The 25,518-nt window shown below is 54.5% G+C and overlaps 2 protein-coding genes across 11 annotated transcripts in view; one reads left to right on the top strand and one right to left on the bottom strand.

The window, feature by feature from the left end:
* WRAP73 (WD repeat containing, antisense to TP73) overlaps positions 1-13,044 on the bottom strand; it is a 33,751-nt gene extending 20,707 nt beyond the window's left edge. The window contains exons 1-3 of one of the 2 annotated variants that reach the window (XM_063632025.1): positions 11,944-13,044; positions 9,725-9,837; positions 30-6,767 (exon numbers count right to left, since the gene is read on the bottom strand). The gene's annotated coding sequence lies outside the window, so the exon portion shown is untranslated. The remainder of the gene's footprint in view (positions 1-29; positions 6,768-9,724; positions 9,838-11,943) is intronic. The other variant, XM_063632024.1, reaches the window with a different exon arrangement.
* TP73 (tumor protein p73) overlaps positions 1-25,518 on the top strand; it is an 84,098-nt gene that overhangs the window by 1,396 nt on the left and 57,184 nt on the right. For 2 of the 9 annotated variants that reach the window (XM_063632018.1, XM_055262556.2), the window contains exon 1: positions 17,534-17,645. The exons of the other annotated variants lie outside the window; for them this stretch is intronic. The gene's annotated coding sequence lies outside the window, so the exon portion shown is untranslated. Of the gene's footprint in view, positions 1-17,533; positions 17,646-25,518 lie in introns of those variants that run through there. 9 annotated transcript variants of the gene reach the window in all.

The raw sequence follows: 25,518 nt of genomic DNA, 5'->3' as shown, positions 1-25,518 counted from the left end.
GGGGCTGGAGCGCAGCGCTGGGCAGGCACCTGGGCTCGCAGCTCTGAAACTGGGAGGTGAGGGGAGGGCGATCGGGGACGAGCTGGGACAAGGCGACACAGGGGCTCCCTCGGAGTTGGATCGGCCCCTGGGACTTGGCGCTCGCAAGAGGCTGGAGCGGCCAGAGTCGAGCCTGCGAGGAGACGGGGGTCCTGCCCTCAGCACCGGCAGGCTTTGGCGCCAAAGACAGCCCCGCAGGGGTTCCGGGAGGGCCCTCCTCCTGCTGTCCCCTCTCCACCCCGGGCTCCCAGGGCCGTTGGGAGGGTAACCCCGGGAAGAGGCCGGGGTGCGGGGCGCGGGTGCAGGTGGAAATCGCCAGCAAGCTCCTCCCCGCCCGCGCGCTCCCTCCGACCTGCAGGGCTGTGCCAATCCCGAGGCCTCAGCTCCCCCGAGGAGCCAGAGCCAGGCCCTCCCCCGGACAGGGAGAAGGATCTGGGCGGGGGCCTTGACCCATGGAGTTGGTTACTAAGCGGTTTCGATGGTTTCCCGAGGGAGAGCTCTCTGTGGCTCTGAGTTTGTCTGTCAAGGGCTCCTGGCCTGTCTCCGGAGCGGTCCCAGGTAGAGAAAGCCCGGGAAGAAATGGCCCGGGCTGGCCTGGAGGGAGACACCTCACGCCCCCTTAGCTCCTGGGCCGCCTCCTCCTGCAGCCCCTGCCTTTCCCGGGACTTGGACTCGGGGAGCGATGATTACCTTTGCTCAGCTTGTATTTTGGTCTGGACACTAGGAGATAAGCCCACGTAGTATGCACACGTCTGCTACATAAACAGGGGACAGGTAGACGATCTTCAACCAACAAGGGTGCAGGGAAAAGCAATGCACCCCAAACTTCTGACCAGAGGTCATTTGCTTCCAAAGATACTGCCATCTGTTTATCCACCGTCTGGACATTTGGAAATGGTTCAGGCTCATTAACACAATGCTTTGGTTTTTGTTGTTTTGTTTTTTGTTGCTGTCGTTGCTGTTTATTTGTTCAGTCTTAGCTCTCGGGGAGGAGTAAACGAAGCGCGTGGCCTCTGGCACTTACTGAGCGCTGAGCCACCCCTCTTTGGATTTATTCGGGAAAAGATTAAAAAGCGTTGGATTAAGAACAGGACATGGTGTTTGAAATGTTGCCATATATGAATGTATGCATTACGTATGTAGTTTTTAAAATAAGATAAAAAGTTGGCTGGGCACAGTAGCTCACGCCTGTCATCCCTCACAACCTTTGGGAGGCCGAGGTGGGTGGATCACCTGAGGTCAGGAGTTCGAGACCAGCCTGGCCAACATGGTGAGACCCAGTCTCTACTTAAAATACAAAAATTAGCTGGGCATGGTGGCAGGCACCTGTACTCCCAGCTACTTGGGAGGCTGACGCACAAGAATTGCTTGAACCTGGGATGGAGAGGTTGCAGCGAGCTGATATGCCACTGCACTCCAGCCTGGGCAACAGAGCAAGACTCTTTCTCAAAAAATAAGATAAAATAAGATAAAAAGTTGGTGCCAGAGGCTGCAGTGTGGCAGCTGCCTATTGTCAGTCAGAGGTTGCCTGGAGTGAGCAGAAGGCGGACCTGAGCGGGGCTTGTCTATGCGCCACAGCCACCCGAGAATGGCCAAGGATGTGAGCCCTGCCTTGCAGTCCTTTTCGTGAAAGCTACAGCGAACAGGTAGCTGTCTCCAAATCCCGAAGGCCAGTCACATGGAGAAGCTGGTCTGGCACAGTGGTTAATGGGGTAGTGTGGAAGTCAGAATGCTGGGGTTCAAATCTCCTCTTCCCCATTTACTCCAGCAAGTCTTTTAACCACTTGGAGCCTCAGGTTACCCATCTGCAGAGTAGGGTAATAATAGTTCCTGCCTCAGAGGCTTGGAGAATAGTCAGTGAGGTGCCATCCGAAGGGCTTGGGAGAGTGCCTGGCACCCACTTGGTGTCCCCACACATGATGGCTTCGGGTCCCAGGTGCTGTTCCAGAGCTGGGAGAGCCAGGAGCCCTGGGGAGAGACCTGGCTCCTTTGTATCTGGTAGATACCTCCAGGGCAGGAGGGATGGCAGCGAGGCAGGCATCTGCCCGAGGCGTGGGCGGAAGCTGATGGCATCTGTCAGAAGTATGCACTGGAGCAAGGATGCCTGGTTTAGTATTTATTTATAGGGCATGCCCCACCCAGGTCCAAGAATGGATTGATAACACTGAGCACATGTGAAAGGCACAGCTAAAGTGGAGAGAAGAGAAGAGGCTGAGGGCCGAGAGAGGAGCCGCACACCCACTCCAGAACCTGGACGAGGCCCTGTCCTTGCCCAACGGCAATATTAACCCTAAAATTCCGAGCAAACCAAAGTGACATCGCATACACGGTGAACCTTGGGTTTGCAAAAAAGTCAGAAAAAGTATTCAAAACATCCTTTAAGGCCGGGCGCAGTGGTCCACACCTGTAATCCCAGCACTTTGGAAGGCCAAGGCGGGTGGATCACTTGAGATCAGGAGTTCGAGACCAGCCTGGGCAAAATGGCGAAATCTTGTCCCCAGCAAAAATACAAAAATTAGCCGGGTGTGGTGTCTGGCGCCTGTAGTCTCAGCTACTCAGGAGGCTGAGGCAGGAGAATCGCTTGAACTTGGGATGCAGAGGTTACAGGAGCCGAGATCACACCACTGCACTCCAGCCCAGGCAACAGAGTGAGACTCTATCTCAAAAAAAGACATAAAAAATACTTTCGGTGTGTGTTTCATGTAACGAGCTGCCATTTTGCGGCTTGCCTTTGTTTTCCAGTGTGGGGAGGGCTAAGGCAACCTTTTAAAATATCTGTATGTTATTTCCTCGTGATTTTGCTTTAAAAGCAAAAAAGAAAAAAGCTGAGATGAGTTACTAAATGACAATAACGCCTACTTTTCTTTTGAATTCCCATGTTATTTGTATCTGAGTGTGGTGAAAGCTTTCTAAATGTGATGTTTTATCGCCAGTAAGTAGGCTGAGTGATCACTTACTCCTACCAGTATTTAATACTTCCATATTCTGCCCAGATTTCATTAACAAATACACAAAACACACTCGTAGCTGGCAACATCCACTTGTGTATAACCGAAACATACAATGGCTTTCTTAGAAGTTTGCCTTCTCAAGTGGGTTACACAGGATGCCTCAAAAATCCTTCTCTGTGGGTCGTGCAGAGGGTATTTTATTCTAAAAATTCCCTCTGCTTGGCCGGGCGCAGTGGTTCACGCCTGTAACCCCAGTACTTTGGGAGGCCGAGGCGGGTGGATCACGAGGTCAGGAGATCAAGACCATCCTGGCTAACACAGTGAAACTCCGTCTCTACTAAAACTACAGAAAAATTAGTTGGGCGTGGTGGTGGGCGCCTGTAGTCCCACCTACCCAGGAGGCTGAGGCAGGAGAATGGCGTGAACCCAGGAGGCGGAGCTTTCAGTGAGCCGAGATTGCGCACTACACTCCAGCCTGGGCAACAGAGCAAGACTCCGTCTCAAAACAAACAAACAAACAAAAAAATCCGTCTGCTCATTGGCGTTTGAGTGTAGGACAGCTTATACCGAAATGGGCTCAGACAGACGTATGCACGTGTTCACAGACTTCCTGCCTGCCCCCTAGCAGTCCACTCTGTGCTCAGTATTTCTTTGCAGGCTAAATACTCGCTCATCCAAAGTGCTTTCTTTTCCTGGACAAGCTGCACATCAGAGACCCAAAGAAGAAAAAGATAATCCAGCCCAACTCTTGTTTTTTAATGTCTCCTATAATAACTCATATTTAGCCCATGGTGGCTGTGTGCTGGTACTTGGCTAAAAAGTTTACATTTTTTCCCTGTAATCCCCACAATAGCCCGTTGAGTTAGATACTATAATTATGCCCATTTACAGATGAGGAAACTGAGGCTTCAACTGGCTATTCTACTTGCACAAGGTCACACAGCTGCAGAGTATGGGAATGGGGACTCCAGCTATGACCACGAACCTGGGACTGGGGCTGCCAAACCATCCTTTGCCTGGGTCTGCCGTTGGCTCAGGCCCGCTGCAAATACAAGACACGGCCCCCAGACACCTAGGACCGTGGAACATTCATGCTGGAAGGGCCCTTCCAGACCATTTAAGCCGGGGGTAGAGAGTCCAGGGTGCTGTGAGCCTGGATGGGGGAAAATGGCACCTTGTATTAACTTCAAAGCAAATTTCAGCATTTCCTCCAGTTTTGAATGTAGGCAGCAAACTACAGTCATAGCAGTACCTGTGACCTCACCAGTGGGAACCACTGATATTTTCGTGGTGTCCAGTAATTGCTGTAGCGTCTTAAAAAGTGGTTTGTGCTTGTCGCTCAGTTGCAATTACGGCGGTGATTAGATCTGCTCTCAGGCTTATGACTTAATGTATGAACAAAGAAGCACACATGTGATCACCTCCCAGTTTTGCTTTTTAAATATTAGGGTCACTTTTTAAGTTTTCTCAGGCTGCTGTTACAAATGACCACAAATTAAGTGGCTGGAAACAATAGAGAGTGTTGTCTCACAGTTGTGGAGGCAGGAAATCTGAAGCCAGGTGTGGGCAGGGTCGGGTTCCCTCGGAGGCTCTGAGTGGGGACTCGCCTCCTGCCTCCCTCATAGGGTCTGGGGGCTGCCGGCCATCCTGTGGTTCCCGGGCATGCAGATGCACCACCCAGTCTCTGCCAACATCTCCCCATGGCCTTCTCCTCTGTGTCCCTGTGTGTCTCTCCATTTCTGTGCCTTAGATGGACACCTGTCCTTGGATTTGGGGCCTACCTGGAAAATCCAGAATGATCTTATCTTGAGACCCTTACCTAAGGGGCGTCTGCAAAGACCCTGATTCCAAATAACATCACATTCTGAGGCTCGTTCCGGGAGGCTGCATCCAACCCACTAGAGTGGCTATGTTTCAGTAACTCGTGATCCTGTGTATTTTGCTTCATGTATTTAAAACATTCTCCCGGACAAGGCGTCTGAGATTCCCCAGGCTGCCAGAGGGGCCATGGCACAAACGGGGAAGAAGCCTGGTCTAAGCCACGTCCCTCTTTTCAGGAAGAGGATCAGGAACCCGGACACTGAAGGTTAGGTTTGGGCACAGCCGGGGATGGGCAGCCTGCCTCTCCCCCAGCACCTCCCGCCTGGCGCCTCCTCCACAGCCCCTGCATCCTGGAAAACAGACTGTTCCACACACTCCAGCAGCTCCTCTACCTAGGGACTGCTTGGGCCATGTAGCCCCCAGTTAGGGAGAGAAACCAGACACGTATTGAACAAGAAGCCCCGCTGGGAGAGGCGAGACCCGGGCCCCAGCCCTGGACCTGGCCGTGGGTGCTACAGAAGGTCGGGGGGGCATTGGTCCACGCGAAGGGTCTGGAGAGGCACCTCTCAGGGAGTTGGACAGAGAAAAGACGCCATCCCAATGGTGGCCTCCAGTGAGGCCTGGAGAGACCAGGTGGCAGGAAGGGCCTTGCTGGGGCCAGAGCAAGGGCACGGAAGGCAGGTCTCATGGAGCAGGGACCGTGGAGGGGACAAGGGGAACACTCGATGGACAGTGGCCAGAAGATTCCGTGGGCCTTGGAGATTAAATCGGGTTCCCCAAAGAGCAAGCCGTGGAGAGGGGAGGGGAAAGTTGCCTCCCTCTTCTCTACTGGGTTCTTAGACTGCCAATAAACAATTGACAAAAGACAGACTCACAAGAGACAACAGTTTTAAGGCTGTGCCAATGCCCAGAAGTGCCATAAAAACAGGAGACTCAGCAGTAGCCAGATGGGAGCGCTGCAGATGTCCGTCCTCAGCGACAGAAAGGAAAGGGGGCCTGGGCTTCTGGGGAGCGGTAGAGACGAACGAGGAGAGGGTGAGGGAGGAAACGTCTGGGTATAAAGGCTGCCTCGTGGTGCAGCTATCAGTCTCATGGTGAGAAAATGCGTCTTGGCGCGGCTCTCTTCCTGGCGCACAGACCATTATTAATGAAAATGTCCTTTACAGATGTCAATTTTCTTTAGAAAAGAGAGTTTTATACTTTATTTTAGGGAGCTGAAGAGCTTTTTTTCTGTTGGCTGGTTCTCAGTTTCTTTTAGCTCAAGGTAATCAACATGTCAACATGACATATTTTGGGGTGACGTATTCTGATCTCCTGCAGTCATATTTTGGGGTGACGTATTCTGGTCTCCTGCAGTCATATTTTGGGGTGACGTATTCTGGTCTCCTACAATCATATTTCGGGGTGACGTATTCTGGTATCCTACAGTCATATTTTGGGGTGACGTATTCTGGTCTCCTACAGTCATATTTAGGGGTGACGTATTCTGGTCTCCTACAGTCATATTTAGGGGTGACGTATTCTGGTCCCCTACAGTCATATTTAGCGGTGGCATATTCTGGTCTCCTACAGTCATATTTTGGGGTGATGTGTCCTGAGCCTCATTGTTTCCTAGTCTGAAACTTCCCCAAGAAGCTCTACGGTACAGAAACTGGGTTGGTGTGTTGTCCCATAATGCTTTGAAGAGGCATTTCTATGGAAACAAAAGAAAAAAAAGCTAATCATTGGAGCTGATTAAAAACCAGTTTCTGAGCATGGGGGCCGTGGCGGGGCAGGTTTGTAGATGTTGGGCTCCGAGCGTCTTCTGCGGTTTGGTGTCTGGTGATGTCTGGGCTGCCTGCGCAGCAACAGGCGTGAGGGTCCTTCGCCCCTGGGCTTCGTGATAATCTCGCTGATGAGTATTTCAAGTCGTCCAGCTTCAGTTTGCAGGATTTCTGGGCAAAGGGCAGTTTTGTTCTTCGTGATTCCAATAAGAAGGGTGGGATAAAATTGAAAGTGTTAGTTTGGAGAGTTGCAGCCAGATACTGGAGGAAACTAGAAACATCAGGAACCAGTCCAGTTTATAGACATCAATAGATAACAAAACTCCAAAGACGTTAAACAGAACAAGAATCTAATATGGGGCCCACAATATGGCTTTCTACTGAAATATATGTTCTCTCTACATTACCCCTCTTTCTACTAAAAATAATCTCAGTAAGATTATTATTATCATCATTATCATTATTATTATTTTTTTTTTTTTTTGAGACGGAGTATTGCTCTGTCGCCCAGGCTGGAGTGCAGTGGCACAATCTCGGCTGACTGCAAGCTCCGCCTCCTGGGTTCACGCCATTCTCCTGCCTCAGCCTCTCCGAGTAGCTGGGACTACAGGCGCCCGCCACCACGCCCGGCTAATTTTTTGTATTTTTAGTAGAGACGGGGTTTCACCGTGGTCTCGATCTCCTGACCTCGTGATCCGCCCGCCTCGGCCTCCCAAAGTGCTGGGATTACAAGCGTGAGCCACCGCGCCCGGCATTATTATTCTTTTTGAGATGGAGTTTCACTCTGTCGCTCAAGGCTAGAGTGTAGTGGCACAATCTCGACTCACTGCAACCTCTGCCTCCCGGGTTCAAGTGATTCTCCTGCCTCAGCCTCTTGGGGTTACAGGCATGCACCACCACGTCCAACTAATTTTTGTATTATTATTATTTTTTTTAGTAGAGACAGGGTTTGCCATGTTGGCCAGGCTGGTCTTGAACTCCTGACCTCACGGGATCCCCCACCTCGGCCTCCCAAAGTGCTAGGATTACAGACGTGAGCCACTGTGCCCAGCCTAGTAAGATTAATTTGTTTGTAAAATAAGTCTACCCTCATTAAAGTTGGCGTGATTATTTGCACAAGTGCAGCAAGAATAGTAAGTGGCCAGCTAGGCTTTCTTTAGGTCAGCTTTGCTGGAACTTTTAATAAGAAATCTCAGGTTAGGCTTTCAAAAGCCTCCTGAGGCTAAGAAGTCAAGCCAAGGACTTGATATCAGACTTCACCTGCAATACCTACAGATTTGGGAGGATTCCTCGTTCCCAAGATTCCCGACATATTCTTGAGAATTACTGCAAAAAATAACAGTCTTTCCTCAACCTGTGGGGCCGTAGAAGCCCTTTAATCCAGGTACAAGGGCAATTTTGTTTTCCTCCAAGGGGTTTCATTGGCTCCATAAAGTCAACCTTAGTTCCTTGAAGCTACCCACACCTGATTTTGTGCACATCACTCTCAAGTATGGTATTCCAGTCAAACACTTGGTAAGCTAACCAATATTTCCAATTGTTTCCTATTACAAGGCAGCAGATTCATCTTGAACTTAAGCAAATAACTCTATGGCTATAAAAATAAAAATGCTAATAGTTTCCAAATTCTGGAGAGATCAGGTAGGGAGAAAAGTCATCATTTCAATTTTGCTTACAAAAGTATAATGTACCAGAATGCTGTAAGTTATAAATAGTTCCTTCATTTACGTTCTGGAAACTCTTGCCATCCAGCGGTGTGATCTTAATGTATCAGAAACCTGTACTGGTCAAAGTCTTCTCCATGAAATCTTCTTGAAGACACAACATTTTAGGATTATAGTTGCTTGCAAAAGCTTTCGGGAAAGCATCAGAGCCAAACAGTTAACTGTGTATGACAGAAAGGCTTAAAATAGCCTTGGCTAAAGATGTGATGAGATCATTACAGTGTAACTGATGAGGAAGTTTGGTTATTCCTGTGGCATATACTTTCAGATAACAACTAGAATTACAACTAATATAGAATGTATCAGATTTCTAAGAATTTCATGTAATTTCTGGAACTCTTATATTAATATATATCCATGCAAATATAACTCACCCAGAGAAGGTTAATCATCACTTCATATTTTACAGTGCTTCCATGCAAATTTAGTTGATCAAATAAGCCCAATTTATTTAATATCTTTTTATTTTATTTAAAAAGAGTTCCCTTGAACGTTGGCAAAATAATCTATCTTTTTATAAAGAGAGAAAATAAATCCTTTTGAGATATTCCAGGGGCCAATCTGGGAAATCCCAAACGTTAATTCAGGGTCAGAAAGACTTAATTTAGAGTGTGTGATTTTGGAAAGTTGTCAAAATGTCAAAAGGTTTAAAGCACTTGATTAAATGGAATCCCAGATCGTTATGAAATAATACTTAATTCTCATTTAATCAAAGTAACAATGAAATATTCAAAGAGAAATGCAGAAAGTTAGATAGTTTAAAATACTCTTAGATCTGGCCGGGCGCGGTGGGTCACGCCTGTAATTCCAGCACTTTGAGAGGCCGACACGAGCGGATTGCTTGAGCCCAGGAGTTTGAGACCAGCCTGGGCAACTTGGCAAAACCCCATCTCTACAAAAAATACAAAACTTAGCCAGGCATGGTGGCACATGCCTGCAGTCTCAGCTACTCAGGAAGCTGAGATAGGAGGATCCCTTGAGCCCAGGGAGATTCATGCCACAGTGAGCTGAGATCGCACCACTATACTCCAGCCTGAGCAACAAAGTGTATATACACACACATGTATTTTGTGTGTATATATATATATATAATATGTATTATATATACACACACTATATATATATAATATATATGTATTATATATATACACACACTATATATATTTTTTATTTTTTATTTTTTTAATTAGCTGGGTGTGGTGGTGCCTGCCTGTCTCCCAGCTACTTGGGAGGCTGAGGTGGGAGGATCCCTTGAAGCCCAGGAGTTGAGGCTGCGATGAACTATGATGGTGCCACTGCACTCTAGCCTGGGTGATGGAGTGAGACCCTGTCTCAAAAAAAAAGAACTAGTTCACACCCATGTTTCTTCCTGCTGCCCCAAATTACCGCTCTCCTTGAGCAGCCCCTGAAGGTGGAGACCAGGCACCTGCTGGAGCAGGAATTCTTCCTTCACCAGCTTCTGTTCGGGCCCCAGGATCCTGCAGCTGTGGCATCCACAGGGAGTAAGGCCAGCCACGGAGGTCCTTTCATGTCACCAAGCTGCAGGGAGGAAAAGTGACATCAGACAGATTAACAGGAGAAAACCCATTTTAATGATATGTCCACAAATGGGAGTCCCACACGAAGATGAAACTGGGGGAAGGGGCCAGATAGTGGAGGCGTCTATGTCATCCTCAGCTGCAGGAAGATACGGGGTCGTGGGGCTGCTGCAGCCTGAACCAGCTATAGCAGGGGAGTGGCCTGGTGAATGAAGGTGGCTTCGTCATGCGGACATGCATCTCTCAGGTGATCAGAGTTGCCTGGAGCCGCTCTCCTCCCGGCATAGAGACCTGTACGAATGGAAATGTCTTTCATTTCTCTCCCAGACAGGCAGCTGGGCAGAGCCACCCCTGTGTCTGCAGTTACTCGAAATAATTGATATACCCAAGGCATGTTTGGGGTGGCACATTCTGCCCCCTCAAGCCGTGTTTTGGGGTGGGGTGGCGTGTCCTGAGCCCCAACGCAGGTGTCAGAGCTGTGGAGGGGACGTTGCAAGGAGGCCTAGAGGGGCCTCTATGGGCCTTGGAGATGGAATCAGCTGCCCGCCAGGCTCCAGGACAGACCTGGCTGGGGAGCGCAGGGAGGGATCCCCGGTATGAGGACAGCATGGGGCTGCCTCTTCCAGCAGCTCCGAGTGGTCTCAGAGAAAAACGAAATTATTTTTTATAAGAGAAACTCGTCTCTGGGCCCGTGTGTTGCCCTTTGGGCAGTGGCATGAGTAATCTGAGGGCGGCGCTTTCCTCACTGCCGTGGCATCATACAGATGAGGGCTTTGCTGACCATTATCTGGAAACAGTGATCATTGTCCCGTTCACAGACGGGGAGGCTGAAGCCTGGGAGATCAATTCATGTGACCAAGATCAGCTGCAGGCCGGGCCACCCACGCCTGAGGGGAGAAGGGGCCTCTCCTCTTCACGGGGCTGGAGGCTGCGGCCCCTACAAAGACAGGTTAACAAGAGGACCCTCTGCCTATCAGGAGCCTGGTGGCTGCCGTACCTGTAATGAAAGACAGATTAACAAGAGGGCCGTGCAGGCTTATTTACGAGAAGTTCCATGTGACACAGGAGCCTTGAGAATGGAACACCCATTGAACCAGGGAACTCTGCATATTTTCCTCCTGGGTTTGTGGGGCGTGGACAGTGCAGAGCATGATGAAAGGATACAGGCGGCCAGGCGCGGTGGCTCACGCCTGTAATTCCAGCACTTTGGGAGGCCGAGTCGGGCGGATCACGAGGTCAGGAGATCAAGACCATCCTGACTCACACAGTGAAACCCCGTCTCTACTAAAAAATACAAAAAATTAGCCGGGCGCGGTGGCAGGCGCCTGTAGTCTCAGCTACTCCGGAGGCTGAGGCAGGAGAATGGCGTGAACCCAGGAGGTGGAGCTTGCAGTGAGCCAAGATCGTGCCACTGCACTCCAGCCTGGGCAACAGTGTGAGACTCCATCTCAAAAAAAAAAAAGAAAGGATACAGGCGTCCTGACCGGAGGCTGGGGCCAGGCCTGAAGGCTCTAGTCTTCCTTTCCTCTGGGTCTAGGGCACGCGAGGGTCTGTGACCTAATTCAAAGGAAAGCCAGAGAACTCTTTCATGGCCTGCCTCGGGGTGACAGGGAGCAAGGAGAGAGCGTACCTGCTTTCCCTGGCTTCTCAGATGCCAGCATGCCAGGTTTGGGGGTAGTGGTATGTCTTGAGCCCAATCAGTACCCTGGGGGTCGTGGCCGGCCCACCTGCCTCCATGCCACAGCCTCTCTGGGGAGGCCGCTGCTGTATCCCCACTGTGAGCTCGATCTGAGCTGCCTATGGGACCACACCTGAGAACCCCCAAGGGTGGCACTGGCAGACTCGAGGTGTCCAGGTGAGGCTGGTGCAGCCCCTCTGCCCTGCCAGCCTGGGCACGGGCCCCTGGGCATCACGACTCCTACCCTCCTACCAGCCCAGATGCGGGGACTGAGCCGGCAGGGGTCCCACCCAGCCCAGGGTGTGTCCCCCTGCCAGGGGCGCTGCATTGGATAGGAAGGACCCACCTGTTTCCCTGCCCAGTACCAGCTGGCAGGCCTCCCGTGGTTCAGGGTGCCTGTGAGGAGGAGTGGGGGCTCTAATCGCTCACCTGCTGCTCTGAGGTGTCAGGCAGGGTTGGGGGTGGCACCTGGGGAAGGCTGGGCTGAGGGGGCAGGCTGCCCCTCCTGCAGGAGAGGTGCCGTGTTTCACTGGGTCCTTTGGAGAAGGCAGGGAAGCTCCCACTCGCCCGTACTGCATCATTTCCTGTGATCTTAGCAATGACTTCCTGGCTCCATTTTCTCCACCAGCCCGAACACGTGAGCCAGACCTGCAGCTTTCTCTTCCACAGCCTCCTAGCCTCCGGGTCCACCTGGGTGGTGCCCACCCGCCTGACCGTGGCCTGCTGGTTGTGGGGGGACAGGGGAGCAGCCTTGCTCCAGTGTGGGTCCTTCCTGACTGTGAGATGGTTGGGGGGCAGGGGTTGTAGAGTCTGTGAGAGGCCTCGGCTGGGCCACAGAGGGGGGTCTCTCTTCTGTAGAAAATCCAGCCACCCTTGCCAGATTCGGTCAGGCTACAAAGGGAAGATGTGCTCCCTCTTCAGAGGCAGGTGATTCCTGTGAATCCAATGACCCAGATAAGGTGCACGATTCAGTGGGCAAGGCAACTCACCATCCTCTCTTTGTGGTCCTCGCAATTTGCACCATGCACAATGCAGGGTGGAGTCAGCCCCCAAATTACAGAAGAAAGACTCTGCGGTCATTGTCAGTTAAACAGGAGATGCAAACTCCGAGCTAGTTAATGAGCTGTGATCGGCCACGCTCACGATTCAGTGCAGGTCTCTCCTTCCTGTTATCACAGTCTTTGCCGGCTGCCATCATGACTACCAACCAGTCCCCTCATAATTACAAGAGTCTCCTGTCATGTTTTTTTCTGGAGCGAGGCGTGCTCCAACTTGCTTCTGGGTTCTTAATTTTTGATCAGGGATGGCTCCTTGACTAATTATTTGGCAGTAATGAGGGAGGACAGATCGAGTTGTGAAAGTCCCCCAAGCTTTTAGAAGAAAGCTGCAAATTAAAAAACAAGGTATTGGTAAACAGGATGCTAATTGGATTAATATGAAAAAGATGAATTCTGATAAAAATAGCAAAATACACCGTTGTATAACTCCAAGAATTCATTGTCTAATGTTCAGCTGGTCAATTTGGTCTTTGAAAGTATTAGAATAACAGAAAGAGTCTATTCTTGACGATGAAGTGTACGGTTAGTAATTTATGCAAAACAGAACTCTAAAACCGGAAGGACTTGATATGAGTGGGGTGCATGTAAATCATTCGTATTTTGAAGTTTCATAACTCTCTGGCCCCTAGGTCCTTTGGTTTGTCTCTCTTTTCTTTTCTTTTTTTTTTTTTCAGACAGAGTCTCTCTCTGTCACCCAGGCTGGAGTGCAATGGCGTGATCTTGGCTCACTGAAACCTCCACCTCCCAGGTTCAAGCGATTCTCCTGCCTCAGCCTCTCGAGTGGCTGGGATAACAGGCATGAACCACTGTGCCCAGCCTTTTTTTTTTTTTTTTTAAAAGACAGAATCACCGGGCAAGGTGGCTCACACCTGTAATCCCAGCACTTTGGGAGGCCAAGGCAGGTGGATCACCAGGTTAGGAGTTCGAGACCAACCTGGCCAACATAAAGTGAAACCCCATCTCTACCAAAAATACAAAAATTAGCTGGGTGTGGTGGCAGATGCCTGTAATTCCGGCTACTTGGGAGGCTGAGGCAGGAGAATTGCTTTTGAAGCCAGGAGGCGGAGTTTGTCGTGAGCCGAGATCGCACCATTGTACTACAACCCGGGCAACAAGAGCAAAACTCTGTCTCAAAAAAAAAAAAGAGAGAGACAGAATCTCACTCTGCAGCCTAGGCTGGTGTGCAGTCACAGCTGACCACAGCCTCCAACTGCTGGGCTCAGGCCATCCTCTTGCCTGTGTCCTGAGTAGCTGTGACCATAGGCGCACACCACCACATCCAGTTAATTTATCTTTTATTGTTTCTTGCTTTTAGAGACAGGGTCTTGCTATGTCTCCCACACTAATGAATGTAAATCTTAAAATAGTGCCTGGTGCAGAGTGAGCTGTGTGTTGGGTGGGGAGTAACTTATGGGTCATATATTGACAGTTTCACTTCTGCGGCATCAGAAACTCATTGATGCACACAGAGGGGCCTGCTGGCAAATACTGAAGAGTTGTGGGGAGAAAGGAAGGGGTCTGACAGTGAAGGTGGGTGCGTGGGTGGGGGGCTTTTAATGGCCCTTCTGCTGGCTCCCTCCCCACCACCTCCTGCCCATCTCCCTGGCCTTGGCTGCAGGCTAGGGTGCCCTTTGACCTCAGAGAAGCCTGTCCTGTGTGTCTCACAGAGCAGGAAGAGATCGTCCCAGAAGCCCTTCAGCTCGGAAGTGAGCACTGGCGGTGGGGATGGTGCTTTATCTGAGCAGGCGCAACTCAGTGCCATGCGGGTGTCTCTCCCAGGGCAGCTTTCAGACTGACCCCCAAACAGAGGGCTCAGAAAACATGTTTTTCAATGAGGGACATTTATGGCTGGCAAAAAAAAGTGGCTCCCCAAAGGTCTTCACGTCCCAATCCCCAGAACCCGTGTCTATGTTATTTCCCACAGCAAAGGGGACCGTGATTCAGCTATTTTGAGATGGGGAGGCCATCTGGCAGGATCCAGGTGGGTCCAGTGTCATCAGGGGGCCCCACAGGAGGGGTGAGAGAAGGAGCTGATGATGGTGGCAGAGGTTGGAGGGATGCATTTCAGAGATGGAGGAAAGGGTCACATGCCAAGGAATATGCCTCCCGAAGCCAGAGAGGACGGGGAGGTAGGGATTGTCCCAGGGCCTCCAGAACCGAGAGAAGACAGGGAAGTAGGGATTCTTGCAGGGCTCCCCAAAGACAGGAAGAGGGGGAAATGTATTCTCCCGGAGTCTCCAGAAGCAGCCAGCCCTGCCCACAGTTTGGTTTTAGCTCCCTGGGACCCATCTCGGACTTTGACCTACAGAACTGTAAGAGAGTAAATTTGTCTCGTTCTAGGCTGCTCGTTGTGTGGTCATTGGTTACGGCAGCTGCAGAAAACAGACAGTGCGCACATCTGCACGGTTCCCTCTCCAGCTCTTGCCTTATAGGAATAAACAAGGGTGGCCGGACACGGTGGCTCACGCTTGTAATCCCAGCACTTTGGGAGGCAGAGGCGGGTGGATCATGAGGTCAGAAGATTGAAACCATCCTGGCTAACACAGTGAAACCCCGTCTCTACTAAAAATACAAAAAATTAGCCAGACGTGGTGGCACGTGCCTGTAGTCCCAGCTATTTGGGAGGCTGAGGCAAGAGAATCGCTTGAATCCAGGAGGCAGAGGTTGCAGTGAGCCAAGATCGAGCCACTGCACTCCAGCCTGGGCGACAGAGAGAGATTCTGTCTCAAAAAAAAAAAAAAAAGAAAAGAAAAGAAAAAAAAAAAAAGTAAAAAAGAAAAGAAAAAGAAAAAAAACCGAAATAAACAAGGGCTTGTCCTATAGTTCACATCTGGACCACCCAGCTTAAAATAGGGCAGGAGAGTTCGGGAATAGCTTTTCTACCCCTGTGTTATGGTGCACAGGTGTGCAAAAATTCTCCTTGAACTCCCCCTTGAGTGTCCCCCAGGGCTTGTGGCCACTGTCACTCTGTGCTAGTTGCTCTTCAGACCAGGGAACAGACTTGGCCATGGCTATGGCCAGGGTCCAGCTGCTATCGCTCCTCCTGTCACCCACCCACCTTTTGTCTCCAACAAGGATGTTGAGAGGAGCCAGGCACCAGCCTCCCTGGGTTCGGGTCTTTCCTCTCCCCTCACCTTCCTATGAACTAGGGGTCGGGGAGGAAGGGTGCGTGCCAGGAGGTCACTGCAGCCAAGGAACCCAGATTGGTGCGCTTGAGCATGAACCATGGATACACTTTGCAAAGAGTCACCCGGCTGTAGTGAGGAGCCATCTCCTCCCTGGAGCCAACAGCCATGAGTAGCTGTCACACACATCCGTGCAGCGCATAGACACACATCCGTGCAGCGCGTAGGCAGAAATGCACTTGCTTTCCATGACTCACACATCCCCCGTTGCACCGTATCTCACGAACACACATGCACACTGCACACAAACACACCGCTCCCCAGCAATGTGCCTGCATTCAGCTTGTGTCCCCCGGGGCACTGGGAGTCGGGGAGCCTCAGCTGCCACGCTGCCACTTCACCTGGAACAGCCCCTGATCTGAGAGCCACTTTCCCAAGTGCGCAGCCTGCTGTGTTCCTGCCGTGTGTGGGGCACAGATGTGGGCCCTCCCCTGCCTGCCCAGGGAGTGGAGAAAAGCACCAGGCATCCCTCGGGACTATGCCGACAAGACACGCCAGCCCCTTGGGCCCTGGGCGGGGTGGTGTGAGCCGCGCATATTACTGGGCAAAGCCTCCTGCACCTGCCAGGTTTCTGCTCAGGCAGAATTTAGTGCTAGGCCTGTTCCAGGGCCCCCAGGCAACGGGGACATCCTTGCAAGAGAGGTTTCCCAAGCTGGAGTTTTGTGGCATTTGGTTAGTCTCCTATGGCTGCTGTGACCAGTGACACACACTTAGTGGCTTATAGCGATCAAGATTTATCTTCTCTTGGTTCTGGAGCTTAGATGCCTGAGGTCAGGCTCACTGGGCTGAGATCAAGGTGTGGTGCAGCTGCCAGCGCTCCCTCTGGAGGCCCTGGGGAGAGCCTGTTTCCTTGCCTTCTCTAGGCTTAGAGGCCACCTGCATCCCTCACCTTTTGGCGCCTTCCTCCGTCTTCGAAGCCAGCAAGGTGGCACTTTCTCTCCTCCCTGCCCTTTCTCCTCCCTCTTATACGGACACAGTGGTTACATCGGGCCATTTGGAATATCCCGAATCGTCTCTCCATCTTGAGATCCTTACCTTCATTGTGTCGGCCAAGTCCCTTTCGTCCTGTCCACTCCGTGCTGCTGCAGTTGTGGGGGAGGAAGGTGGCACAGTGGCAGCGACACACACTACCCTCTCCAAAATTGGGGCGGGGCTCCTCAAAATCCTCTGACCAGCATTAAAGATTCAGAATTTGATATTATGGCTGCATATAATGTTGAATTATCTGAACTTGCTGCGTGTGTGCGTGTGTGTGTGTGTGTTGTTGGTAGGACCAAAACGGTTAATTATCAGCAATTTCATGGTTTGACATAATATTTTAAAAGAGAAGTTCTTACCTGCTGGAAGCATGTACTGGCGTATTACAGATGAGATGGTCTCATAGGTGGAATTTGCTGTGAAATGCCCCAGGAAACAAAAAGCCAGAGGTCAGAGTGACGAGAGCTGGGGACGGGCGGGTGAGTTCCTGGGCTGTTCCCTTTAGTTTTGAGTGTGCTTGGAAGTGAGGAGTGAAACGAGTGCAAAGCTGGGTGGCGACAGCCCTGTCCTGGCTGCCCTGAGCTTGGCCCTGTCGGTCGCCTTGAGGAGGGTCGGGGGGAGCAGGGGCGCAGGGTGGCGTGTGCATGCCAGGTGGCGGGCGGCAGGTGCTGGGCGTCAGGTGCTGGCTCCAGGCCCATCTCCAGCCCCAGGGCTCCAGGCCATGCTCCGCCCCCAGCTGCCCTGCAGCTCCAGGCCAGCCACGCTGCCTGCCGCCTAGTTTCGCAGCTCCAATGTCATCACCTAGGTGACGGGGACGCTGCTGCCACCACCCGCCTGCAGGAGCCAGGAGCCAGCCGAGGGCCACTTCCACCTGGCCCCACCGACCCTCCGGGGCCCAGGCTTAGCCAAGGTAGGCTTTGACTTGGCTCGCCCTCCTCTCGGCCTGAGTCGGGGGCAGTCTCCTTGCCGCCGTGGGTGCAGTGGCTCCAGGGGCCTACCCTGGGGTGCACAGAGCCCCTCTACTGCCTCCCAGGAGGCAGCTGGGAAACGCAGTACTGTTCAGGCCAGGGTGGGGAGGCCTTGCCCGCAGTTCTCCTGATGGGACAAGCCACAGCTCTGGGGAGCCATCTGCCCCAAGTAGCACATCAGGGCTCCTCGTGTGACCCTAAGATCGGGGGCAGAAGTGGTTCTGGTACCGCTACCTCCACCCCTTGGACCCGCCAGGAGCTCTTTCCACTCCCTGCCAAGGAGGCGCAGAGTGACTGCCCCAGCCTGGCACGTCCAGAGGCTTCCCGGCTGGGGGCCGCCATCCTCAGCCTCACACAGCTGATCCAGAACCTCCCAGTTCTCCCCAGCCCCCTCACTCTCTTGTGGCCCCGGAGACTCTCCCAGCAACAGCAAGCCATGCCCTGGCCTCCCCGGCACTCAGGCAGCTACTCCCAAGCCTGATCCCGACCTGGACGGCAGGAAGGGGCTGGGCATGTCCTGTTCCTTCTGCCTGGGTCCTGCTTCCAGGGCTGGACTTCCAGGCTGGGGAATCCTCAGGGACCCATCAAACTGGGGGACAGGGGAGGGGCTTGTGGGGATTTGCTGTGAGGAGGGCAGAGTGTGTACGTGGCAGTGCCTGCGGACACGTGTGCGCATATGTGAATAGGTGTGTGCATGTGCATAAATGTGCAAGTGTGTTGCTAGAGGTGAGAGGGTGGGTAGGGAAACTGAGTGACCGGCTCCTCCCCGAAGCCTTGGGGAAATGTCTGAGGGGCCAGGGCCTCTGGATCCTGTTCCCTTGGCTCTGAGCAAAGGCTCCAGCCTGGCCTCCTGGATGGGCATGTGGCCCCGGGGGGGCAAGACCGTGGGCTCTTCCTGGCTTGCTGTGTCGCCCTGGGTGCGTTTCACACCGCTCTGAGGATCTCTCTGCTCATCCCTAAGGCAGAGATGATGGTGGGGCCGGGGGGACCACGTGGGCACAGGCTTCTGGAATGTGGATGTCATCTCCCTGGGGTCCCGCAGTCTGAACTTGCCCAAGAGCCCATGCCCAGGTGGGGATGTACAGGAGTCCCTTAGAAGTGGGGAAGAAGGCCAGGCGAGGTGGCTCACATCTGTAATCCCAGCACTCTGGGAGGCCGAGGCGGGCGGCTCACCTGAGGCCAGGCGCGGTGGCTCACATCTGAAATCCTAGCACTCTGGGAGGCTGAGGCCAGCAGATCACCTGAGGTCAGGAGTTCTAGAGCAACCTGGCCAACGTGGTGAAACCCTGTCTCTACTAAAAATACAAAAATTAGCTGGGCGTGGTGGCGCACACAGCTGTAATCCCAGCTCCTGGGGAGGCTGAGTCAGGAGAATCATTTGAACCCGGAAGGCGGAGGTTGCAGTGAGCTGAGATCATACCACTGCACTCCAGCCTGGGCGACAGAGCGAGACTCTATCTCAAAAAAAAAAAAAAAGAAAAAGAAAAAAGAAAAAAAAAGAAAAAGAAAAAGTGAGGAGAAATGAGGAGGAAGTCGAGCAATTTAACCCCAAATGGTGCTTCTCCAGCAGTCGCTCTGGTCCTGTCCTGACCTGACCTGCTGGGCCCCGCTAGCTCAAACCAAATCATTGATTCTGTCATCGCCTCTTCACGGAGCACCTACTGTGTGCCAGGCGGGTGCTGGGGCTGCAGCGCAGAGAGCAGGCAGGGCTTGGTGGTCTGGCCCACAAAGAGTCAGCAGGCGAATGTCTCTCCATGCGGTGGGTACTGGGAGAGAGGAGGCCTGGCAGGTCCGAGGGAGACCAGTGTCTCTTAAATGGGGGTGCACGGGCCCTGAGGAGTGAGGCTTCCTGACAGCTGTCCCTCGTGGGTGCCGTGCTGGTCAGAGTGGGGTCTGGCTGCACAGCCTCCCTCAGGGCTGGGCTGGGAGCACAGGTCGGCTGGCACCTATCCAGGTTCCAGGGTTCCAGGGCTCCAGCTGGAACTGCCTCAGGGATGGCCAGGGGTGGGCCTGTCCCTGGAGAGGCGTGGGGTGTGGGAGCCGGGAGCGTGATGGGAAGCAACCCCCTCAGACCTGGAGTAGCATGGAGCCTAGGAGCCATTGTGACCTTGGTGGTCCTGTACCCTGTCCAGCTCCAGTTGCTGTTCCTGCCTCTCCCTGACCTACTGGCTGCCCAGGCTGCCCTTTGGCCGAGCTCCACCATGGCCAGTGCCCCTCCATTGGTTTGTGAGTCCCACAAAATCACAGCCCTGCCCAGGGCCTAGGCAGCTCTTGGGCTGACCTGGCCATCGTCGGGAGCCCCCTTCACGACGGGGGCAAAGGCTGGGTCGTTGTCTGCCCTGCAGGAGCCGGGGCCTCTGGAGGACGGGCTGCCTGGCGGGAAGGTGGAGCTCACCGGAGCCCAGCCTAAGCCAGCCTTGGCGCTTCCGAGATGTGCGGCCCTGGGCAGGCTGCTCGCCCTGTAGGGGCCTCTGGGAACACCTGGGGACCTCCCCCTGGGTTCCTCTGAGGATTGAATCAGCTTGAAAATATGGAAGATTTGGCACAGGGTGAGGGCTCAGGGAATGCTGGGCGGCAATATCAGAAAGGCAACCCTGAGGGCCAGCGGACAGCCACTCTGAGGAATAGCAGTGGCTGCCTCTGGAAGGAGTGAGGGGCGGGTGGACCCCCGTCATCGCCGCACGGGGGAGGTCACAGGGCTGAGTGGCCAGCACTGAGTGGGGGAGGTCACAGGGCTGAGCGGCTGACTCCAGAACAGGCAGGGAGCATGCCAGGAGGGGGGATTGCACATTGGGTCAGGGCAGGACTCAGCGGGACACGTGATAAGTTCAGGGGGTTGACAGCTGTCTGGATGGGCACGTCTGCTCGGACCGCAGGGTGGGGACTGGTCAGCAGGGAGACATGGCCGCAGGTGCAGCGGGAGAGTCCCAGACCCTTTAGAGAAAAGCCCAAAGCCAGGGGTGAGGGGTATGTGCAGAGTGGGGACGTCTCAGAGTGGGGCATCCCCGTTGAGGGGTGTCCAGAGGAGCGTGGCCAGGAGGGGACAGCAGCTTGAGAAGGGTCATCCTCGCTTGGTTGGAGGAGTGGAAAATGCTTGTCTGGGGAAAGAAAGAAGATTCTGGAGGACAGCACAGGCACTTCCAACATGGGCACTGGCCACACAAGGACTAGTGACACCCGATGTGATCCCTTGGGGTAGAAAGGGGGTGGGAGAGGAGGATTGGAGGGGGCAGGGGACAGGGATGTGTCTGAGCAGAGCGAGGCTGTGGCCGCTCCAGCAAAGGCGGCTGCGGCCCCATCAATCACCTGCCCTGCTGAGGGCAGCGCTGTACTCATCACCTGTGAACACAGGTATCGACTCAGACACCCACTCTGGCCATAAGCTCTGCTCTGTCCCAGCCCTGGACCCCTCACCCCCTGTCCTCGGCAGTCAGTCCTCTGGGTCTTCTTCCTGTGCCCACTGTGCTGGTCTGAACCTCCCTCAGTGACAGCTCTGTTCCCACCGCCCCTGCCGGGGTCGCCCTTCCTCTAACAGGTGGGCTCCTGGCAGGAAACATCGCCAAGCTCAGAGCCCCAGTTCCCTGACAGAGCCCAGTTCCCTCCTGCCACCAGCCTTGTCCCCGCAAGGGCCATGTCCCTGCCCACCCCTTCCACCCCTTTCTTAGAGGAAGCTCAGCCCATCAGGCCGCTCATGCCTCTGACCCCCACCTCCAAACTCTCCTGACCTGCTTACCCCCAGGAGCACCACCCACTCCAAGGCTTAAGCAAGCTGGGGCTGGGGTGGGGACTTCTCTTCCACCACCCACTCTCCTCATACCCAGCCTCTGAGGGCCTCGCAGACATACATGATTTGCCTCCAGTGGGCCAGGGTTATCTGTTTACCACGTTGCACGCCTCCGGGCATGGAGCTGGCACCGGCTGCCGCTGCAACTGGGCACTACCCGTTTCAAAGGCACCTCATTCCCTGAGAGACCGGGGATAGGCTGGTGCTCTGCAAAGGGCGTGGAGGCCACTGTAAAAGAGGGGTGAGACACGCGTGCTAACCGTGCAATGGAGAGGCACTCGAAGGAGCCAGGGACCCGGCAGCCAGCAGACCCCACCTTTCTGCCCCCGTGTGTGCAGTTCTGTCCCTCAGCCTGGTGCCTTTGGGACCCGGGCCTCATTGGTTCTTTCTCCACTGCCACCACCTGATACTAAATAACCATCCATCAATTGCAACTGGATACTGTTTATGGGGCATCCACGGTGTGCCCAGATAGAGGAGTGCTTTTGCTTTTCATATGCGTAGAGTTACTTCATTCCACCTAGCGCTTCTAGGAGGCACTGCAATTATCTCCATTTTACAGACAAGGAAACAGAGGCTCAGAATGGGCAAGACATCTGTCTGAGGTCACACAGCTGGAGAGCAGCAGAGGTGGGCTGCGTGGGCAGAGCAGGAGAGGGAACTGGAGTGTGTGCCCAGCAGTGCTGGGCTTCAGGGCAGGAAGTGGTGGGGCAGGAATCATGTGTCTTGGTATGACCCAAACACATATATGACAGCAAGAAGGCCTGGGCAGGCAGCAGAGGACAGGGCGGGCCTCTTGGGTGTCTGGATGTGGATTGGGCCTCAATGTGAAGAAAGATGAAGAAAGGGTGAAGAAAGATGAAGAAAGGGTGAAGAAAGATGGCAGGCAGGGCCTTTCCAGAGAGGGGCTTCCCAGGCAGGGTGCGGGGTGGGGCTGTGCGGTGGGAACACGGACTGGGGAGGGGACTACAGCTGGGCCCGTGCCTCCCTTGCTCATATCCAGGTCAGGCCAGGGTAGAGCCAGGCTGCTGGGTTCGACCTCCACCCTGACCAGCTGTGTGCCCATGGAGGGCTGGCCTTGCCTCTCTGTGCATGTCTCCTGGTTGGTAACAGGTGTGTGGCCTCACTGGGCCGTTGTGGGGTGGCTGGAATCCCCGGGAATCAGCCATGCTTTGGTGTTTCTACATTTCACTTGGCTGTGTGTGAACTGACCCGGGAAGCTGGCTGGGGGCACCCCCACCCACAGGGGGTCGGGCATTTTGGTTTGGTCATGGCCTCAAGCTTCTGGGATGAGGCTCAGGGATTCCCCCAGACTGTCCTGAGCATCTGCCTCCCCTCCCCTCCTGCTTCCCGTGGGCCACACGGCCCAGGAGAGAGAGGGCAGCTTGCTCAGCCACCTCCAGCTATCTGCATATTTCACACGGTGCACACTGCCCCACCATGGGAGGCTGTGTTTGTCTTTCATCCCCATGCTCGGCTTCCCCAGACTGGGGGAATGGGGCAGCAGGCTTGCCATCTGTGGCAGTGAGGGGGCTCTCAGCCGCATCCTCCTCACCAGGCCCTGCGGACAGGCCTTCGTCTCTGCCCCTGACCTACTGACGAAGCCATCCTGGCAACCCTGTCTGAAGGGCCTGGCCCCATCGCACCCACAGAGGGAGGCCACATGGTCCTTAGCCTCTGTCGGGAGGGGCCAGCAATGCTGGCAGAGGGCCTCGCCCCTGAGAGGGAGACCCTCCTGGCCCTCACTCCGGGGGACCCCTGTCCTTGGCCCCAGCCTGCCAAGCGAGAGCGGCCCATCTTCTTGGGGTGGCTGGAGGGGAGAGTGAGGCCCCTTGGCACAGAGGGCCCCAGGAGGCTGGGATCTGATGACGCCCTGCGGGAATTCCGCCGGGCCGCTGCCTGGGAGAGCCGCTGTCTCATACAGGGCCAGTCTGCCTGGCTTCATTCTCGTGCGCTAACCTCCCGACCCCTCTGCCCAGGCGGGGGTTCTTCTGGGTTCTGGGTCCTGGGACCTTCTGCCTGAATCCCTGGGAAAAGGGCACAAGGGGATTCAGACGGTCTCCTCCCACAATGGCCCCAGGTTTCTTTGCCACTTCAGATCAGAATCCGTTGATTTGCTGAAATAACAGGTAAAATCATTGGTGGATCGGGAACCACCGGCATCAGAAGTGCATTGAGATGTTTGCTTTAGGGGTGGCCCGGGGCCGGTGGAGTTCCTGGGGGCTTTTCCCTCCTCCCTGAATGGAGGAGGAAACCCTGCACCCCTCCTGTGATCCCCCTTAAGAGCCAGTGTCCGGGATGGCTGCGCCAGACAGGGCAGAGGGGGCTGTGTCTCCTGCCCAGGCTGAGTGCGGATGGCTCAGTCTCAGAGCTCCACCGAGGGGTGGGTGGGTAACAGCAGCCGTGTGGCCAGGGCCCCTGCAGGCGGGAGTGGGTGTCCCCACGGGGAGTGCCTCTTCCAGAGTGGGCTCAGTCGGGGTGGAGTGGCCTGGCTTATCAGAGGTGGTCGTGGAGCCCTGTCTGCCCCAGGCCTGGGCAGAGGTGGAAGGGGTAGGAGAACTGACGAGGACTTACCTGTGGGCCCATGGCCAAGGAAATGTCTGTGCTCCCACCTCCTGTCAGGTGGTGAGCGGGGAGGATGGGGTGTCAGCCCGAGACGGGGTTCCTGGAGGAGGCTGGGTCCTGGCCTGGCCTGGAGGGATAGCGATGAGATGGGCAGGGCAGGAAAGAGGTGGTAGACAAAGGCTGAACACAGAAAGCACATAGCCAGGCATGTGGGGACTGGGGACAGGGGACAAGGAGGGGACCCACGGGGACAAGAGATAGGGAGAGGACAGAGGGACAGGAGATGGGGAGGGACAGAGGATGGGGGACAAGGAGGGGACAGGAGGACGGGGGACAGGGAGGGGACACAGAAACAGGAGCTAGGAAGGGGACAGAGGATGGGAGAAGGAGAGGTCAAAGGGACAGGGGACATGGAGGGGACCCATGGGGATAGGGCAGGGATCTATGGGGACAAGGGACAGGGAGGGGACAGAGAAACAGGAGATGGGGAGGGGACAGAGGGATGGAGACAGGGAGGGGACAGAGGATGGGGAACTAGGGGACAAAGGGAAAGGGGACAGGGAAGGAACCCATGGGGACAGGGGGACGGGGGGCAGGGAGAGGACAGAGGAACAGGGGACAGGGAGGGGATGCTTGGGGACAGGGAGGGAATGCTTGGGACAGGGCAGGGGGACGGGGGCTGTGGCTTTCGGGGGAAGCTATGGAAGACGAGGCCAGAGGGGTTGGGCAGGGTGAGATGAGGGAGAGTGAGATCCCCTCACAGGCTGCGGACTCCTCCCCACAGGGCAGAGGGCAGCATTCGGGTGCGGCCAGGCCATCAGAGGACCCGGGCTTGGCTGGAGTCCCAGCTCCTCAGCCCTCAGTAGCTTTGGGCAAGCCACTGGGCCTCCCGGCCTCCACTTGCTCATCTCTGAACTGGGGCAGGGTTGGTGTGTGAGCCTGAGGCCCTGCAAAGTGCCCGGCCAGCCTCAGCTCGGAGCCATGGCGCAGCACCCCCTCTCCACCATGGCCCCGACACCAGGGCGTGCGTTCTGCTGTGGGCAGCTGCCCTGAGCAACATAGGGTGCTAAGCAGCATCCCTGTCCTGCACACTAGATTCCACAGCACCCTCCGACCCCGTGGAAAATGTCCCCACATGGGAATATCCTCTGGGGGTGGAATTGCCCTGGTGAGAACCCCTAGGCTGAGACCTCAGAAGGCCCTGAGTCAAACTGAGAAGTCGTCAGAGAGCCTTGTTCTCAGCTCCAGGGAGCTTGGGCAGGCTGGTTTTCTGGGCCACACAGTCCCCTCTCCAGCCCACCTGCGCTCTGTGGGTCCTGGTGAGCTGTGAGGGCCTAATTGCTGGTGTGAGCTCCTTTCCTGTTCTGAGTCACACGTGTGTGGGGGCTCTCCCTGGGGTGCAGCCGGTACAGCAGCCCCTGGAGTTGAGGATCCAAGCAGGCTGAGGTCTGGGTTTGCCGGAGGGC

Source organism: Symphalangus syndactylus, chromosome 22 (genome assembly GCF_028878055.3).
Source record: "Symphalangus syndactylus isolate Jambi chromosome 22, NHGRI_mSymSyn1-v2.1_pri, whole genome shotgun sequence".
Lineage (NCBI taxonomy): Eukaryota > Metazoa > Chordata > Mammalia > Primates > Hylobatidae > Symphalangus > Symphalangus syndactylus.
The sequence above is the reverse complement of the archived record's forward strand: the minus strand, read 5'-3'. Positions and strand labels throughout refer to the sequence as shown.